The sequence below is a fragment of the Cebus imitator genome, unplaced genomic scaffold, assembly GCF_001604975.1.
Source record: "Cebus imitator isolate Cc_AM_T3 unplaced genomic scaffold, Cebus_imitator-1.0 Scaffold52, whole genome shotgun sequence".
NCBI classification, from domain to species: Eukaryota; Metazoa; Chordata; class Mammalia; order Primates; family Cebidae; genus Cebus; species Cebus imitator.
In genome coordinates, this window is record NW_016107367.1 from 3946425 (window position 1) to 3964278 (window position 17854).

General features: G+C 43.7%; 1 protein-coding gene and 1 non-coding gene across 2 annotated transcripts in view; one reads left to right on the forward strand and one right to left on the reverse strand.

Annotated features, from left to right (window-relative positions):
* Positions 1–17854, forward strand: part of SETD3 (SET domain containing 3, actin histidine methyltransferase) — a 79870-nt gene that overhangs the window by 24655 nt on the left and 37361 nt on the right. The window lies entirely within an intron of this gene.
* LOC119471179 lies at positions 11187–11293 on the reverse strand. Its single transcript, XR_005200210.1, has one exon. It is a non-coding gene; the product is annotated as a U6 spliceosomal RNA (small nuclear RNA).

Below are 17854 nucleotides of genomic sequence, written 5' to 3' on the forward strand. Positions count from 1 at the left end.
GCCTTCGGGCTCAAGCGATCCTCCTACCCCAACCTCCCCAGTAGCTGGGACTACAGGCATATGCCACCATTCCTGGCTAATTTTTTTGGAGAGATGGGGTTTCGCTATGTTGGCGAGGCTAGCCTGGAACACCTGGAGTCAAGTGATCCACCTGCCTTGTCCTCCCAAAGTGCTGGGATTACAGGCGTGAGCCACCTCGCTCCACCTGGAGATGTTTTTTTATTTTTGAACTGGAGTGTGGGGTACCAGTGGCATCTAGGCTAGAGGTGCTGCTATACTTCTACATATGGGGCAGCCCTCACTGCAAGGCATTTTCCAGCCCCAAATGTCAGAAGTGCTGAGGCCAAGAAACCGTGCTTTGTATTTATATACAGAATAAAGCACCTCAGATACGTATATGATTTAGGAAATCTCATCCTTCCCACCTAATGACTGGAAGCCTGAGGCCTACTGACTCTGGTTGTGAGTTAGTTTCACCATTTTGTCAGAGTGTCTTCTCCTTAGCTAATTCCAGACCCTTTCCTGGCTGTAACTGCATGCTGTGGTAAGGAGAAGGTATTTTAGAGCACGTTTTTGGTTACTGACATTTAACACATATCCCTTCTTTTTAAAAACCTACAAGTAAAAGCCCAGGTTTAGAGATACTTATTAAAGATACAAATACAGGGGGACAAACACTGAAAAAATGTAAACCTAAGATTCAGGTTATAAAATCGTGCAGATTTGGAGCAAGGAGCTGAGTTGCGATCCTTGGCATTGCATGTTGAAAATGATGGGGTGAGGTCAGTTCTCCGTGTTAGCTAGGGGACTTTACAGAAAGGAGCATTTGAGTGATGGGAGCTGGCCCCTCAGCTGAGTAGTCCTGAGTGTGGTTAGGAAGAGTCAAAGCAGCCGTAGCCACTGTCCAAGTGAGAGAGACTATGGCCGCGTGGAAAGAGCACACGCTTTATAGTAAGACAAACCCGTATTCTATAGCTCATTTGCTATTTACATATAATTTGGAATTAGTTGCTTTACTTCTCTGAGTTTGTTTCCCAATCTGTAAGATAAAAACATGAAGACCTATTTTTTGTGTGTGGCTATTGTTTATCAGAGCAACTAGCCTGGTGCCAGGCTATATAGCACCTGGGGTTTTCCTTTGGGAAACGGTGGCAATGGTGGGATGAAGCTCCCTCAGCAAGTGCAGTGTGGTAACTGAGAGGGTGGGCTCTGGAGCCAGCCTGCTAGGGCTGAAATCCTCGAAGCACCACTTAGAGCTGTGATTTTGGGCCTGTCCCCATGCTTTCCTTCCCGTATCTATAAAGGGGGCTAATAGAGTGCCTGACGCCCAGGGTTGCTGAGCGAGCAAAGTGAGTTGATCCATTTGAGGCCTTTAGTACAGTGCCTAGTACACAGTGCTTCTTGTAGAAATGGTCTATTTATGCTGTTATCATTTTGTGCTTTGACCCTCAGGTCATGTTATTTGGTTTTGTTTTGTTTTAAATTACTTCTCCTTCTGTCCCTATAATATCTTGCATTTTTCTTAGTGTTTTCTACTAAAACAAAACTCCTGGTGGCCAAAGATAATGAATGTTCCTGCAAGGCTAGGGACTAAACCCATAGCGACTCATCACAAGCTCAAAATTGCTGTCAAGCCTGGGCAATCCATCTCTACAAAACATTAGCCAGGTGTAGTGGCATGCACCAGTAGTCCCAGCTGCTCGGGAGGCTGAAGTGGGAGATTGACTTGAGCCTAAGAGGTCAAGGTTGCAGTGAGCTATGGTCACATCACTGCATTCCAGCTTGGGCCACAGAGCAAGATCCTATCTTAAAAAAAAAAAATTGCTTGAAGATTCATGTTTTTATTATTGGTGTTTGGACTTGTGTTTTTAAATCTTAAAAATTCGTGCAAATGATAATGTTTGTTATAGTTTTATTGTTCATGTTAAGTGACTTACTATCAAGTAAATGGGTATTGTAGGAAAATAACTGTGCTTTCACCTAAGACCTTGGGTTGTCTCACGCGTCAGTGTGAAAAGCGCAGTCTTACCTGTAGTAAGTACCATTAAGCTGATCATGTGGGCAGTTTAGGTGTGGTTCTTTCTCAGAAGAAGAAAATGTGACAGTCACTTAATATGGTTTTAAAACTAAGCAGCAGAAGGGATCATTACATTTTAAAAATACATAATAATGAGCTTTGTTTTTTTTGAGGCGGGGTCTTGCTCTGTCATCTAGGCTAGAGTGCAGTGGCATGATCTCAGCTCACTGCAACCTCCGCCTCCCTCCTGGGTTTAAGAAATTCTCCTGCCTCAACCTCCTGAGTAGCTGGGAATTCAGATGCCCGCCACCATGCCTGGCTAATTTTTTATATTTTTAGTAGAGACGGGGTTTTCACCATGTTGGACAGGCTGGTCTCGAACTCCTGACCTCAAGTGGTCTGTCCACCTTGGCCTGGGTGGACAAAAGTGCTGGGATTACAGGCATGAGCCTCTGCACCTGGCCAATAATGAGCTTTTGTAGAAAATTTCTTAACTAGTGATTTAAAGTAAGTTCCTGTTGGAATAGGAGCTGCAGGCAGCCCAGAATGAGGTGCACTGCTGTGACAGTTAGGAAGGAATAGGCTGTGGACTAAGAGCTTTTGAATGAGGGTTCATGACAAAGCAAAACAGACTTAAGCAGAAGTTATCTTTTGAAAAAATTGTCTTTTGAGTCTAGCTTTTTTTCTAGTTTTAGAATGTTCTCATCACTTCTAAAAGTCTTAATAAGTTGGAGTGAACACAAATGTAAACATTGCATTGCTTTTGTTTTATGAGTGTCATATTTTCTCATCTCAGTACCAAACCATGTATCTTTCCCATGCTTTTCCAGGATTACACGTTAGGCCTCTACTCCTTTTAGTAGGTCACTTCATCAGTGCGTTGTCACTCAGGGTGACAGAGGGGATTATTACAGCAGTCCCCAGTTCATATTTCCAATACTGTGACCTGCTCTCAGTTTTTTCTGTTTTTGGCATTGAGGCTGTTAACCTTTTCCACGGTCATGGGGACCCTCTCCCCAGAGAAATGCACATGCGTACTATATCACAAACATTTGCAGATCATTTGGTGGGGTGCTCTGAATTCAGGAACCTCATTTGCAATTTTTATCTGTGATTTCCCATTTAAAATAATTTTCTTGGGGGCCTGTACCAAACTCTGCATCTGAATTGAAACCTATTTTTTTTTTTCCAATCTGCCTGCTGACTTGGAGGTCTATAGGCTGTGGCTTGCAGCCCCTGTCTCTGGGTACTTTGGGAGTGAGAGCAAGCACAGTTCAGTTCTGTGCATCCCCAGTGGTGATCCTGGTTTTTGGTAGAGGAGCATGGAGAAGTGACAATAGTCCATTCATCCTTACTGCTTGCTTCAGGCTTTAGGGTTTTTAATTCTAAAAGCACCAGTACTAACTTCTGGTATTTGTGAATGTCTTCATGCAGATTTCTCTGTATTGCATTTTTTATTTATTTTTCTCTCTTTGGTGGGTGGTTGCCTAAAAACTAGAAAATAATCTCCTGTGCTCTGTCCTCCCAGCATATTCCCTTGATCCAGGACCTTTTAGTGTGGACACTTAGTTCAGATTGCCTTCTGTCTTTAACTTGTTTTTATAGCTTGTTTAAAACAAAGTCTTGGGCCAGAGATGGTGGCTCACACCTGTAATCCTAGGACTTTGGGAGGCCGAGGTGGGCAAATCACAAGGTCAGGAGTTTGAGACCAGTCTGGCCAACATGGCAAAACCCCATCTCTACAAAAATTCCAAAAAATAGCTGGGCGTGTGGTGTGTGCCTGTAATCTCAGCTACTAGGGAGGCTGAGGCAGGAGAATTGCTTGAACCCAGGAGGCGGAGGTTGTAGTGAGCCGAGATTGCGCCACTGCACTCCAGCCTGGGTGACAGAGCAAGACCCTGTCTCAGGGAAAAAAAAAAAGGTCTTTCTGGGCCCCTGCTCTTCCTCATCTGTGTGGTAGGGATTTGGGCTTTACAAGTTTTGAGGAGTTCTTTCAGTCTTTACCTTGTAAAATGTAAAACGCCTATATGAACACCCAAAGGATACATACAGTGTATGTCAAACATTTTCTTGGCATCTCCTTCATGAGATGTGTGACATACACTGTATGTATCCTTCAGGTGTTCAACAGATGATAGTGGGTAGCCAGAAGCCTCAAGCTCCAGGAATTTTGAGAGCATTCCTTGTATTGAGATACAGCACCTGGGCCAGGTGCGGGGGGTCATGCCTATAATCCCAGCACTTTAGGAGTCTGAGGTGGGAGGATGGCTTGAACCGAGGAGTTCGAGACCAGCCTGGGCAACATGGCAAAATCCCATCTCTACTAAAAATACAAAAACTAGCTAGGCATGGTGGCATACGCTTACAGTCCTGGCTACTTGGGAGGCGAGGCAGGAGAATCACTTGAACACAGGAAGCTGAGGCTGCATTGAGCCATGATCATGCCACTGTTCTCTAGCCTAAGTGACAGAGTGAGACCCTGTCTCAAAAAAAAGAAAAAAAAGGAAAAGAAAAAAGATACAGCACCTGCTGGTGAAACATCATACTGCAGCTTGATGGTTGACAAATGTCAACGTCCAAACTCCAGAAGCTAAGTTTAGAAATTGTGGCTGAGCCGAAGGCTAGAAGAGGCTTGTATGAAATGGGGCTAAAATTTATGTCAGTTTGTGAAACAGAGGCCAGGAAAGAAGAGAGGGCTCATGATGGAAAGCTGAATTTGGCATTTAAAACTGTTGCAACTTTAATCCTATAAAAATCCTAGCAGATCAGAACATACCAAAGTTCAGCTCTAAGTTCAGACTTTTGCATGGAAATGGATGACCAGTTTTGTGATAGAAATCAGTGGAAAAGTAGGGTTTGGCTTAAACCCAACTTTGAAGTAGTATAATTGTATGAAAGTGAAGTGTAGCCTATCTGATTTTACTTACCTTAACAAAGTTGAATGATTAGCTCAGATGTTTTTCACCTATGTCAGTGAAAAAGAAATTAATAGACCCTGTGAATGAACTGCTTGTTTAATTGGTAATCGGTGCCACGTAATGGGCCTGGTGCTGTGACATGGGGTGCCAACTTGTCTGAAGATTAGCTTATCTTAGAGACATGTAGATTTTTCTATGTTGTTGAGATTGAATGTAATGCTTTTTAAGTAAAAGCAAGCATACAGGGTTTAACAGAATAGAGGCATATCTATTAAATTGATTACTACTATTTTTCAGTTGATCTCATCACTTAAGTGATTTGTCACACCTTACTTGGATTTCTTCTTTTGTGTTGATCCAACCATTTGAGAGGTGCAGGGGGAGGTATGGAGAGGGAGAAACTCATTTGTGCATCAAATGCCGTGAATTTTGTTTCAAGGCAAGCATCCATTGCAGCAGCCTCCCCCCTTTTTCCTGCCTTATGCTTCAGGATGGAGTAAGGCAATTTCAAGTTGGCCATCTTCCTCGAATAGGCAACTCCTACCTAGCCAGGGCTGAGTGGCAGAAGAGACAAGCAGCCATATTCACAACTTACTGTTACTGCAGCCTGTCTCTGAAAATAGGGCCTGCCAAGAGGCAGAGGAAGATGTCACTTTTGGTTCTTGGCATCCTGTGGCAGTTGTGGCTAAATACAAACATTTCCCGCTGTTCTACTTGTCTCTGACAGAGCTACACAAGAATAGCACAAGATGTGAATTTCCAGAGATGTATTTAGCCTATGTTTTCATAAAGCTCTCATCTACATTTAGAAATCTGATAATACATAAGGCCTTTAGGAATGTGTATCAAGTTAAAATGAAAACCTCTGGGCATCAACTTAAAGATCCCAAGGCCTTGACATTTATGGAAGGAGTTTAGACACGCGGTAGCATACACTCTATATAGCTACATGTCCTTCAACACTGTAAGGGAAAATATGCGTATGCTTTATATAACTTTGACTTCTGTGGTGGCAGAGGTTGGGTACAGGAGTGTCCCAGTTTATGCACAGATTGTATTCCAAATTGTCACTCTGAGTTGGCATGGGGCTTCTCTCCCTATTCAGCTTCTTCCATTCCGTTGATTCCTCTTAAGTGTGAGGTGTCACACCAGGGCTAGGGACTAGTATTTCTGGGGATATGCCATCTTTTTTTTTTTTTAACTTTTTATTTTGGAATAATTCTAGACTTAAGTTGCAAAATTCATTCACAGAACTCCTATATACACTTCACCTAACTTCACTTAAAGGTAACATCTTACATAGCCTATAGTATAATGATCTAAACCAGGAACTCAACCTTGTACGGTACTGTTAACAATCTGCAGACCTTGTTTGAATTTCACCTGTTGTCCTAGCACTAATGACCTTTCTTCCTGCCTATATTGCATTTAGTTGTCAAATCTTCTCAAATCACTTCCAGCCTAGGATAGTTCCTTGGTCTCTCCTTGTCTTTCATGACCCTGACACTTTTGTAGAGTACTGCTGGCCTGGCGGTTACTTGGTAGAAGTCCCTCAATATACATTTGTTTGATATTTTATCACATTTAGACTGAGATTATGCATTTTGGGCAAGAATACCATGGAAGTGAAGTTGTGTCCTTCGATCAGAAGTTACTATTTTTCTGTTTTAATGAATGAATACCTTATAGAAAGATTCTGTGAGACTATGCAAATATCCTGTTTCTCCCCATCTTTTCATCCACTGATTTTTGCATCTATCATGATTTTTGTCTGTAATAGTTACTGCGGTAGTGTTTGCCATGCGGTGATTTTCTGTCTCTTTTATTCTTCTGCATGTATTCATTGGAGTTTTACTAAAAGGAAGAGCTGTCCCTTCTTCCACATTAATTTACTTATTCAGCTGTTCATATCAATATGGACTCGTGGATATTTATTTTATTCCATTATGTAATACATTACTATTTATTTGATTCAAAAATTGTTTTAGATGGCTCTTCTCGTAAAAGATACCTGATTTCTTCATCACATGTAATTTGAGAGTATGTGTCTTATGCAGTACATGCTGTAAAGTTAAATGCATGGAGGTACTTAAAAAATTGCTAAAATTGATTGATAACACAGCAGATCATTTATAAAGCTCACTTGGCCTCAGAGTTCAAAGAGTGGCCGTGGCCACTGCTTCCTACTTGCCATTTTCCTGACCTCAGTTTCATTTAAATGTTTCCCTAGAAGCAAACGTGTTCTATATGTGGGATTTTTTGTTCTCAGCCATCTTCATGGTAACATTGCATCTGCCGACTGAGGGGTATGAGCTACAAATTGAGGAGGGATGGAATAGAGTCAGAGATGATGGTGAGGGTGCGAGGTGGCCAGTTTTGTAGGCTGGAGGTGTTGAGGGTGATGAGTAGTGAATCTAGATTGAATCTTTGCATTCTATGGTCATGGGAACTGGGCAGATATTATGGGGCATAGAAGGGAAATAATGAGGTCTGTTTTCGAGTTGTTCATCTGGGTTGGCTGGAGGACTTTTTCAGTGTAAGTGGCATTCTTCACAGTGTGCCCATGGAACTGTTCTGTGGGAGTGGCTCTTTTACACATCATAGGAAACCTGTGGCTGCAAATGGAAGACACTGCATGAGAAGGGGTCGAAGCTGCGCTGAGAGGTGCTAGACCGAGCCTGTGCTCCTAGCCATGGGCTCAGCAGCCTACTGTCTTAGTCTTTAAAGTTGTTTCTGATCTTAATTTGGGGACAAAGAAATAGTCTAGTTTTAAGGGCAGAGCAATCTTGTTTAAAATCTCCCCTCTTGAGCTGATATTTCACAGAAAGCTGGGCGTGGCCCTGCTGCTGAGGATTGGGTGCTTGTTAGTTAGGCCAGCCTACGAGCCTGCTGCAGTCTCTTCCGGCTCCCTAAAGGAGATTGCTCCAGCTCTTACTTTTACTCTGTGTTGAGATTGAAAGATACTCGTTCTTAGAGGATAAGCCTATTTGCTTTCCTCCCCCAAGCTATGAGGAAGCTGGTTGTGCTCTATTTTTTTTTTTTATTGTTATCCTTACCAATTCAACTTCTAGTGATATAAAAACTGAAAAAACTAGGACTTAGGACATCAGTCCAGGCTTGCCTGGTCTCTGGAGAGTTGCTGGTACCTTTATAAAGTCTGGTAGGGCGGCTGGCTGTCTTGGTGAAATGCCCTGACCCGTGTCCTTGCCTGTTCCTGACAGCTGACCTTGATCGTAATTTGTGTTAAATGTGTAAGCACTGTCTTAATTGTGTCCTACTTAAGGTTTCCAATTTTGTAAATTACTCATTCCAAACATGTATCTCATTTTCATCATTTCCATAAATGAAAACTGTAGATACGTCATTCAAAAAATCTGTGCTTTTAACTGTGTTCTTGTTTTGTAAATGTTGTAGATCACATGGAGGCTTCACTTTCTAAGAATTTAGTGCTCTTCATTTTTTCTATTTTGTCTAGCTTTAGTTCTAGTGGCTTTTGGAGGATTGAAGAAATGGAATGGGCTGGGTACAGTGGCTCACGCCTGTAATCCCAGCACTTTGGGAGACCGAGGTGGGCGGATCACCTGAGGTCAGGAGTTCAAGATCAGCCTGACCAACAGGGTGAATCCCTGTCTCTACCAAAAAATATAAAAATTAGCTGGGCATGGTGGCATGCGCCTGTAGTTCCAGCTATTTGGGAGGCCGAGGCACGAGAATTGCTTGAACCTGAGAGGCGGAGGTTGCAGTGAGCCGAGATTGCACCACTGCACTCCAGCTTGGGTGACAGAGTGAGACTCTGTCTTTAAAAAAAAAAAGGAAAGAAATGAAATGCTTTTTCTCTGTATTTGGGGTTCTGCCTGGCATCTTCTTGGTGGTGTAGACACCACCTTAGAGTCTGGGGGAGGGTGCCCGTAGAGTACACTGGAGTGCCTCCAGCCTGCCCTGGGGACTGGCGATGCTTCTGCTCTGTCTTCCTCGCTGACCCTTCTCACTGGAATCCCTCCTGCTAAACCGTGGCCTTCTTCCTCCTCCTTATCTCTTTACCTAACTGTGGTCCTTGGCCCCTTTAGGAAAAACGTTTGCTTTTGTCAATCAATTTGGGAACTGATGTCCAGCAAAGTGATGCACGCTGTCCCCAGCTTTGCACTTTACCTGTGACCCAGGTGTTTGCCTGGGAGTAGAGGCACCCATAGGGGCACGGGAAACAGACTTTAAGGGCAAACACTTACCATGGAGTCCCAAGTGATGGGACTTGGGGCTGGCATCCTAACCAAGGAAGGAAAGAAAGTGACCATGTATGGCAGTGCCTGCTATGGGCTGAGCACTGTGAGACTTTTCTTACTTTCTAGTCTTATTTAAGGAGGCATCTGGAACTACACCTTCCTAGAATAATCTGAGACAGAATTAATCAAATTAGAAGAAACCTCCAATACCAGGTCTAGGCTTCACTGATATTTTAATTTGTGTACCGAGAAGTCAGAACAGAGGCCAGAAATACAGGGCTTCCTCCTAAGACAGTGTTGATCGGTGCTCTGAATGCCAGTGGTGGGCCAAGGGCCCTGACAGAGGCCCCCTAACCCTCACCGTTCCTCCAGAGCTGGTCATTGTCCCCATTTTATAAGCGAGGAAGGAGATATAGGAACAGGAAAGCTCGCCAGAGCCACCGAGTAGCCCAGTCAAGGCAGAAGCTCAGACCTGTCTGACCCTTGACACAGTTTCTCCTCTCTGTCTCCTCTGTCTCTACAGGCCTGTCCTGTTCTGTGAGTCCTTCTCTCTCCCACTCCAGCCCCAGTTTTACTCATCCTGGGTCTTCCCTGCAAGGCTGATCCATAAGAACTTTGTGAAAATCCCTAGAATTTATAAACAAAAGAAACTTCAAAAAATTCCTTTTTGAAACCTGCCTTAAAACAAAACCTAAGATCTTCCCTATCCTCTGGGACAGAATTTTTAGACCTTATTTTTAATCTGTGTGATAGAAGAAGGAACCTGCTAATATTTTTGAGGTGACCCTGAATAAGTACCCTGTGAGAACATTTCCATGTTAAACACATTTGTAATCACTCACGTTTGTTAATATTGGTGTGTCCACACTGGTGTCCCTGAAGAACTTTGCTGTTTTTGTCATTTCTTATGATCTAAATGATTTAGACTGCAGCCATCCCATGGCCTCCCTTTGCAGCTATCATCTACTCTCAGGGAAGAAAACAGAGGTGGTAAAAGCGTAAAAAGGAGGAAGGGGTAGAGGAACCTCCAGGACATCAGTTATTATTAATATGTAACTTTGAATCTGCTGGAGTCTGGGACCTCTCAGCAGCCCAGTGTGGACGCACAGTTGTGACTTTTCACCCCTACTGCATTTTAATGTTAAATGCTTAACTAATTGAACTTGAGTGAATTTATAGTGAGTTGGTAAAATTATTGCCTTAACAGAAGTGGTGGTGCTTTGCAGACAGAGAGTGAGGGCATAGCATATTCTGTTGCCATTAGTTGATAAGGTGCCATTGATTAGACCATGTTCAGGTCCAGTCTTCCTGACTTCTTCGAATTTGAGAGCCCGAGTATTGGTGAGTCTTGGCTGCTGGTATTGAATTGGAATATTTGCAAAGGAGGATTAGATAACTTTCCGCTTTTGCATCACATTATCACCTTTTCTGGAATTGATACAGCCTGAACACTAATTTTGAATATTTTTTGCTTAATTTGAGTCCTTATGGGCTTAGAGTCCACTCCAGGTGGACCATATCTTTTACCATCATGGAAGTTTTAAAAACTTTCCTTCTCTTATGTTTTCATTTTTTCAAGATTGTTAAAAACATTTTCTTTAAAGTCTGGTTCTATTACCCAGGCTGGAGTGCAGTGGCTCTGTCTGGGCTCACTGCAGTCTCTGCCTTCCAGTCGTAAGCCATCTTCCCACCTCAGTGTGTACCACCATGTCCGGCTAAGTTTTATATTTTGTTTGTAGAGATGAGTTTTTACCATGTTGCCCAGACTGGTCTCTAACTCGTGAGCTCAAGCGATCTGCCCGCCTTGGCCTCCCAACATGCTGGGATTACAGGTGTGAACCACTGCACCTGACCCATGGGTGGTGTTTTGATACATATAATGTATAAGATCGGATCAGGATAATTAGCATATCATCATCTCAAACGTTTTTCATTTCTTTGTGTTGGGAACATTCAGTATCCTCCTCCTTGCTATCTGAAACTATATAATGCATTACTGTTAACCGTGGCCATCCTACAATGCCATGGGACAAAAATATGGAACTCTTGACTAGTTTATGTGTCATCCATGTGCAGGTACCATGCTCATCTTCCTGTTATTATTCCAATTTTAGTATATGTGCTGCCTAAGTGAGCACGGAAATTCATTTTAGCTGTAAGTTTGTGCTGGGCAGATTATCCGAGAAAAGTGCCCATGTAATCTAATAGTTCTGAAATAGCCTTGTGAATGGCAGATCCTCTGACCTCCCTGTCTGTTCTGCACCCAGCCTGCCAGCTTTGGCTTTTCCACTGATGTTTTTGTCGGATGCAGTGGACCCCAGAACAATAGGACCTTAGATTTCAAGCTTGTGACCCAGTAGCTCAGTCTGGCCAGGTTAAATTGGAATCTTAGGTTCCCTGTAGAAAGGGTCTATGAATGTCTGCCAACCAGGCTGTGTGGGAGTAAAGAAGGTGATGTCTGTGATGGGCCTAGCATTCAGAGACTGAATTCTGCACTGAGACAGGAGCTGTGTACTCCTTCCAGACGTCACGGCCCCACTCATGATCTGATTTTGCAAGGCAGTCCTTTCCAGCGTGAGAAGACTATAGTTAGAAAGCAGTTCCTTATGTAGAGGCAAACTGGGCCTCCCTGTAACCTTCATCTTATAGTTTTGTTTCTGGCTTTTAGAGCAGGAGAGTGAATCTCATCTTCTGCAGCATGAGAGTTCTTTTTACTCACCAGCTGAAGCATTCATAACTTCTGTCAGGCACCTGCTTGGAATGCACGTTTATACAATTAATCAGAATAAGTCCTGTCTTCTGTTGCTCACATTCTAATCATCTATAATTAATTCAGCAAAAAGTAATATGTCAGGACGCAGATTAAAAACAAACTCATGGGGTCCGGCACAGTGACTCACGCCTATAATCCCAGCACTTTGGGAGGCTGAGGTGGGTGGATCACTTGAGGTCAGGAGTTCGAGACCAGCCTGGCCAACATGGTGAAACCCCATCTCTACTAAAAATACAAAAATCAGCCAGGCATGTTGGCGTGCGCCTGTAATCCTAGCTACTCAGGAGGCTGAGTCAGGGAAATTGTGTGAACCTGGGAGGCTGAGGTTATAGTGAGCTGAGATTGTGCCACTGCACTCCAGCCTGGGCTTGAGAGTGAGACTACATCTCAAAAAAAAAAAAAAAAAAATCATGGGAGTTCAGAGAAGGAAGACTGCTTTTATGGAGAAATGTGAGGAGGATGTTTTATTTTTGTTTTTAAATGAAAAAAGTGCATTTGGAGAAAATTTTCATGATGTAAGTAATAACCTGCATTTGTTTAGAGCTTTGTAAAATGTGTTCATATCCAGCTTCACAGTTCGTCCTCACGATAACCTTGTAATATAGGTATGTAACTCTCAGGAGATAAGAAAGTGAGGCTCAAAGCGGTGGCTTGGCCAAGGCAGATTGGGTCTGTGCCACAACATCAGAGCCCCTGTCCGTGTCAGGGTGTTGGGTTGGTGAGAGTTCTTTGGGCCGTTGTTCAGTGTCTTAGAGATGCGCCTGGGTATTTGCTCCCCTCTTACCCGGCAGTCAGTACCTGTCAGCACGTACAGTTGACTCTTGAATACCCCATGCAGTTGAAATCTATATAACTTCTAACTCCCCAGAAACTTAACTATTAATGACTACTGTTGACCCGGGGCCTTAGCAATACAGTAACGCCAACAGTTGATTAACACATATGTTGTCTGCTAAATGTATTTTATACTGTATTCTTGCAATAAAGTAAGCTGGAGAAAATCGTAAGGAAGAGAAAATATATTTCCTGTTAATTAGTGGGAGTGGGTTATCATCAAGGTCTACATCTTCGTCATTGTCACATTGAGTAGGTGTAGAAGGAGGAGGAGGAGGAGAAGGGGTGGGCCTTGCTGTCTCAGGAGCGGCAGATCTGGAAGAAAATCTATGTATAAGTGGACCCACTCAGTTCAAACCCGTGTGGTTCAAGGGTCATCTGTATATCCTTTCATTTGTCTGACTTCCCCGTTTGAATGTAAGCCCACCGAGGACAAGGACTTAGCTTCATTCTCATCTAGAATGTGCCTAACACAGAGATGGTGTCCGTAATTGTCTGTTGAACGAATAAAGCAGTCAGTAGCCAAACAGCAAACAACTAACATTTGATAAAACTCGGCCAGAAACTGTGTATTTCATTTCATTCTTTTAATAACCCAATGAGAAAGTATGACTACTTTTCTTTTACTGAGGAACTGAGACTTCCTGAAGTTTCACAGCCAGGAAGTGGCTATTGGGGCTCATTTACATCTGATGTAGAGCCGGTGTGCTCAGTCAGTATGCTGTGCCCTCCACGGTCGCTTCATAGTCAGAGTTCATTCCCTGGGCATCTGTGCACTAAAGGTCATGGTTTTTTGGTCCGGAGAGATTGGGAATGTTTAAAATGCCTGGGGGCTTTCTTACCATGATTTCTGTCACTTTATATTTGTTTTCCTTAGCCATGACTCTGTCACCCAGTGCTGGCCACTCTTCTCTCATCCAAAGGGTCTCTGTGCTCTTGACCTCAATGTGGCGCCACTAAGGGGCTCTTTTTGAAATATAAATGGTGGCTTTTGCTTACACTTAGAACAAACTCAGAGGGCTGGGCTGCCCAGATGGCTGTGCCCCTGCTACGGCCTCATCAGGGGCTGCCTCCTCCCTCACCGCAGTCCACTCTTCTGGCCACAATCAGGGCCCAGGACTCCCGAGCCTCTTCTGCCTCAGGGCTTTGCTGTGGACTCCCTGCCTGCCTGCCACAGGCTTTTTTTGTGTTCTTCTAGCCTCGGCATAAAGTCTTTTCTGACTGCAAAGAAGTCCCCCTGATGTCTGTGCTAGTGTGCTGTTTTGTCCCTTTACACATGTGTCACTGCCTGTGATTGCTTTTGTGTTTGTCATCTGTCCCCTTCCCTGGAGCTTGAGGTTTACGAGTGGGGCCTTTCTCTCCTTGGGCACCACGGTGGCACTGCTGCCTGGCCTAGTGCCTAGGAAGTGGACTGCAGTGAGGGAGGAGGCAGCCCCTGATGAGGCCACAGCAGGGGCACAGCCATCTGGGCAGCCCAGCCCTCTGAGTTTGTTCTAAGTTTAAGGAAAAGCCTACCGTTTATATTCCAAAAAGAGCCCCTTGGTGGCGCCTCACACAGGAGGGCTCAAGCAGCGCTGGTTGCTGGTTGAATGGGGAACCGACTGCCTTGTTCTCCACGTGTAAGTCACATGTGGGCAGGCTCTCTGAGGGCAGTGAGCCCTCTGTGCACACAGAAGCACCTGATTAGGTCCTGTGGTTCAGTCATGCTGTAAGGAGATATAAAAGGAGTGAGGTCCAGTCCATCCGCTGCACCCCATGCTGTGTCCCCACCAGGCTGGGGCCTCACAGACAGACAACTTTTCTCAGGTTGTACAAAGGTCCCTGTTGGACACTTTTGTCCCTCTATGATGGTTTTACCCCTACTGGGATGAACACTAAACCTGAGAGGACCTCCGAGAAGCAGCTTAGGTGAGGATTGCCGAGGGTGTGACAGTGTACTGTCACTCTGTTCAGAGAACTCTTTGGCCCAGAGCATCAGTGTTCCTGCCTTTTCTTTCTCTGTCTTTCGAGAGATGAAATCCACAGTGAGGGGGGAATTTATCAGATCCTCAGCTTTTAGCAGATTTAATGGAGCAGCTCTCCTGATAACTGGTTTGTGTTCTCGTGAGCTATTGTATTTTTCTCTTTGTTTTTTTTTTAAAAAGTATTTTCTATATTCTCCAAAAGATGGGGTGATGTGAAATATACTTAATTTATATATAAATATATAAAACACATTTAAATATATATTTCATATATTTATATAAATTTTTATATTTATATAAATGTATTTTAGAACATATATGTAATGAGTTTTGCTGAATGGTTCTCCTGTGGTTCAGTCATAGGTGCTATAAGGAGATACAAAATCAACATGAGGTCCTTGCCTTCTAGAAGTTTACCATTGGAAATAGAAGGAAAACAAGCAGGAAATGTTGAAGAGCAAAAATGGTAAACAGAGGCAGTGCTCTGCTGTCTGATCTCTGTGAAGCATGAGGCAGTCAGGTGGGACCTGAGTGGGGTGTGAAAGGCAAAGTTGTCTGGTTGGGGGAAACATGGGCAGCAGAAGTCTGGAGTTGGGGGTGACAAGGGAATGTACAGAAGAGCGTGAGAAGAGCAACCTCTGCCTCACAGAGGCACCGCCCTGTAGCTGAGAAGCCAGTTGTGAATTTCCAGCAGGAGCCTGCTCCCGTGAGTCTGACGCTGGAATCTCCCTGGGATGCCTGGAGCTCCTGTGGCTCCAGCCAAAGTTGGGATGAAGTGGCTGCTGCATTAGCAGTTCTCTTTGTGTGACACCTGCTGAAGCCACTCCGATGCCCTGCGTCTCAGTTTCCATATTTACAGTCTGTCCTCCCTGATAGACTTGCGAATGCAGCTGAGCTATAATGAATATAAATGTGCTTTTGAAATGTAGTCTTTCTTCTAATGCAATTAACCTGACGCTGGATATGAGCACCTTCCTGTGATGTTGGAAAGCAGAGTCCCTGTATTAGATATAAAAGGCCAGAAGATCAAACAGAAAGGCCTGTTCACAGTGAGGGGAGAGGACCAGGCCCTCAAGAGCCTTCAGCAAGCCTTGCTAGGCAGTTGGGAACTTCCCCTGCAGGGGACACATGGTCAGACTGGTACTGGTTTGTTGCTTGCTTAGTGACAGCCCCAGCAGCAGGGAGGTGGAAGATTTGGAGGCCACAAGACCAGTTAGCCTGGTGAATCTGAGAAGCACCTACAGGTAGAATTGACAGGATTTGGTGACAAACTAGATGTGAAGAGTTTGAGAGATGGGGATGATGTTGAGGATTCTGGAATAAATTGGTTTTAAGTTTATCTTGCTCATAACATGTCTTTAATAACCTTTCTCTGTTTTGAAGCTTTATGGTGTAGAAAAGAGGTCTTCAGTGCTAAATTCCTAGCTTATTCTAACTTGTCTAAACCCGAGACAAATGCAAGAAATCTGTGCTTTGCATCTGAGCTTTCAGTTCAGACAGGTTTATTTTATTCCTCGGAATATATATTTGAAACCTTTTGTATGCAAAAGTCAATCCTGGAGCAAATTTTTATTGTTAAATTACAAGCTTCTGAAAGTGAAGGTTTTAATGGAAGTGCTCACCCAACCTTAACCGTAGTGACACACACATAGTAGCACATCTGAACGAAAAGCTGTCAGAATGAGCAGATTTCAATTTAAATATATCAGTGATTTCAAGACCAGCTCTAATGAGTTTTAAAATCTTTATGTCAGTCTCATGTTTTTCCTTAAATGCTCTGAAGTCATCTAAAATTAATAAGCCAGTTTTTATTTGATAGAGTTTACAACAGAAATGCTGCCATCGGCTTGGAAGTCCTTGTTCTTGTGTGTTCTTTCTTTTGGTTAAAGTGAATTAGTGGCTGTGGTTCTGGAACCAGAAGGACATTGGCTTCTCATTAATGGGCAAGTGGACTGACCTGAGGGACTACTGAGGTACAGTTAACTGGTGTCTAAAAGCAGACACTGTATCAACTGAATATAGATGATGCAGTGACAAAAGAAGAATTTCTGTAGATGTAGATGTGAAGTGGAGTATCTTTGAGTTACTGAAGTGTTGGGCCAAGTTACATTGAGGCTTTTGGAATAGTATTCCAAAACCGAAAGAGATTTATTGAGAAGAATCAATCTTTCTCTGTGTCACACACACACACGCACACACGCGCGCATGCACACACACATCGTATCACACAGTCACACACAAGTCTCACTGATCTAGTGCTTTTTCCTTTTTGGCAGTACCTACTATCAAGCACGACTGATGTGTGAAGAACATTGTTAAGTACTGGGATTGCAGAGAGGTGCTGGTGTAGTTTGCATTTGCAAGGAGCATTCAGTCTAGTGGAAAACCCAATGTAGTACATGATGTAATTGCATTGGGGGGCAATAGGGGTGAGTCACCCAGAGGCAGGGAAAGCAGCAGAAAGAGGGAGTCAGGAAGACGAAGACTTCACAGAGGTAGGACTGGTGACTGAACCCTGAAGATGACGTAGGAGTTAGCCTGGTGGAGGGTGGAGGGCGCAGCACGTGGCTACACAGTGGGACTGGAGTGTGGTGTGCACAGGGAGGTGGCAAGGTAGGCATGCTGGAAGGCAGGGAACGGAACTCTTGAGGTAGCACTTTACTCAATGCCAAGATCCACACTGACACAATTCCACTGAATCCTCCATAGGCCTGTGAGGTCTGGATACTACTGTTCTCACTTGCCAGTAAGGAAATTGAGGCCTATTTGCTATCCTGTTTCAGGACTGCAGTTTATACCTGGTTGGTGATAATGCCCAGACTTAATCTCATATCTAACTGAACTATCTTTGCTATCCACTGTACCGTGCTGACTTCATCAAGTAACCATGGGAGCTGGTCATTCATTTCATAAACATTTATTGAGTACCTTCTGCTCACCTGCTACCGATTTATATTTCAACTCAAGCTGTAGAAGTGTTTTAAACAGCGGAGGGAGGCGCTCAGGAATCCTGCTAAAATGGAAGGACCTAAACCAGTGCTGGCACATAGTAAGAACCCAGGGAACACTCATTGGATAAAAAAATACATCTGTGTGGGGTCATGAGTAGTAGTGACTGTTGTTGTTTG